The sequence below is a fragment of the Marmota marmota genome, unplaced genomic scaffold (genome assembly GCF_001458135.2).
Source record: "Marmota marmota marmota unplaced genomic scaffold, marMar, whole genome shotgun sequence".
Taxonomy (NCBI): domain Eukaryota; kingdom Metazoa; phylum Chordata; class Mammalia; order Rodentia; family Sciuridae; genus Marmota; species Marmota marmota.
Genome location: NW_026000338.1, coordinates 1,821,205 through 1,823,269, shown reverse-complemented (window position 1 = coordinate 1,823,269; position 2,065 = coordinate 1,821,205).

Sequence of the window (2,065 nt, the reverse complement as noted above, 5' to 3'; positions counted from 1 at the left end):
AGCCCTCAAATGATTTTAAATATTGTCCCTCTCTTCTTTCCTACCTCCTTCCTATTCCTCCTTTCTTTCTTGTCAACAGTATTCACAAAGATGATAACTTTTGGCAGCGAAAATTATTATGAAGAAGTCTATTTAAAACTATATTGGTAATCCCAGCAACTCAGGAGACTGAGGCAGGAGGATTGCAATTTTGAGACCAGCCTCAATAGCTTAGAACCTAAGCAACTTAGACTCTGTCTCAAAATTAAAATCATTTAAAAATGATAGGGATATGGCTCAGTGGTTAAAGGCCCCTGGTTTAATCCCTGGTACCAGCCTCCCCCTGACCAATAAAAGAAAGAGAAGAAAAGCTTGATTGGGCAGCACTAGAAAGACTCCACATAATAAATACATTTTTAAATTGATCAATCACGACAGTAGTGTCTGCACTCTTTGAAAACAGTCATATTAATGCAAAGTTGTTTTTGATAACTTTGGCTGAACTGAGTTTGTCTGAAACTTTAAGATGAATAAGAAGTAGAAAAGTTCCTATGTTCATGATAAATAAAAGTAGTTAAAAATGTTTAGAAATAGGTGCTCCATGTGATTTCTGTTAAGATAATCAGAGTGATTTTAATTCTGAAGTCATCTCTGGATTACTCAGCTAATAGGATAGTTGTAGCAGAGGTAAATTAATGTTACTCTTGACTAAACTGCAAATTTTATAGACTAAAAATACCTATCTATAGTATGCTGTTTTTAAGTCCTTTGGGGTATAGTCCGAGGAGAGGGATAGCTGGGTCAAATGGTGGTGCCATTCCCAGATTTCCAAGGAATCTCCATACTGCTTTCCAAATTGGCTGCACCAATTTGCAGTCCCACCAGCAGTGTATGAGTGTACCTTTTCGTCCACATCCTCACCAACTTATTATTGTTTGTCTTCATAATAGCTGCCATTCTGACTGGAGTGAGATGATATCTTAGAGTAGTTTTGATTTGCATTTCTCTGATTGCTAGAGATGATAATAGAGGTGATGAGCATTTTTTCATATATTTGTTGACTGATTGTATATCCTCTTCTGAGAAGTGTCTGTTCAAGTTCTTGGCCCATTTGTTGATTGGGTTATTTGTGTGTGTATGTGTGTGTGTGTGTGTGTGTGTGTGTGTGTTTTGGTGCTTAGCTTTTTGATTTCTTTATATACCTTAGAGATTAGTGCTCTATCTGATGTGTGAAGGGTAAAGATTTGCTCCAAGGATGTGGGCTCTCTGTTCACCTCATAGATTGCTTCTTTTGCTGAGAAGAAACTTTTAAGTTTTATCCCATTTGTTGATTCTTAGTTTTAATTATTGCACTATAGGAGTCTTATTAAGGAAGTTGGGGCCTAATCCCATATGATGAAGATTAGGGCCTACTTTTTCTTCTATTAGGCACTAGGTCCCTGGTTTAATTCCTAGGTCTTTTGATCCACTTTGAGTTGAGTTTTGTGCATGGTGAGAGACAGGGGTTTACTTTCATTTTGCTACATATGGATTTCCAGTTTTCCTAGCACCATTTGTTGAAGATGCTTTTTTTTCTCCAATGCATGTTTTTGGTACTTTTGTCTAATATAAGATAACTGTAATTTTGTGGGTTAGTCTCTGTGTCCTCTCTTCTTTACCATTGGTCTACCAGTCTATTTTGGTGCCAATACCATGCTGTTTTTGTTACTATTGCTCTGTAATATAGTTTAAGGTCTGTATAGTGATGCCACCTGCTTCACTCTTTCTGCTGAAGATTGTTTTAGCTATTCTGGGTCTTTTATTTTTCCAGATGAATTTCATGATTGCTTTTTCTATTTCTATGAGGAATGCCATTGGGATTTTGATCAGAATTGCATTAAATATGTATAGTACTTTTGGTAGTATGGTCATTGTGATAATATTAATTCTGCCTATCCAAGAGCAAGGTACCAGCACAATTCACAATAGCTAAACTGTGGAGCCAACTTAGATGCCCTTTAGTGGATGAATGGATAAAAAAAACATGTGGCATATATACACAATGGAATTTTACTCAGCAATAAAAGAGAATAAAATCATGGCATTT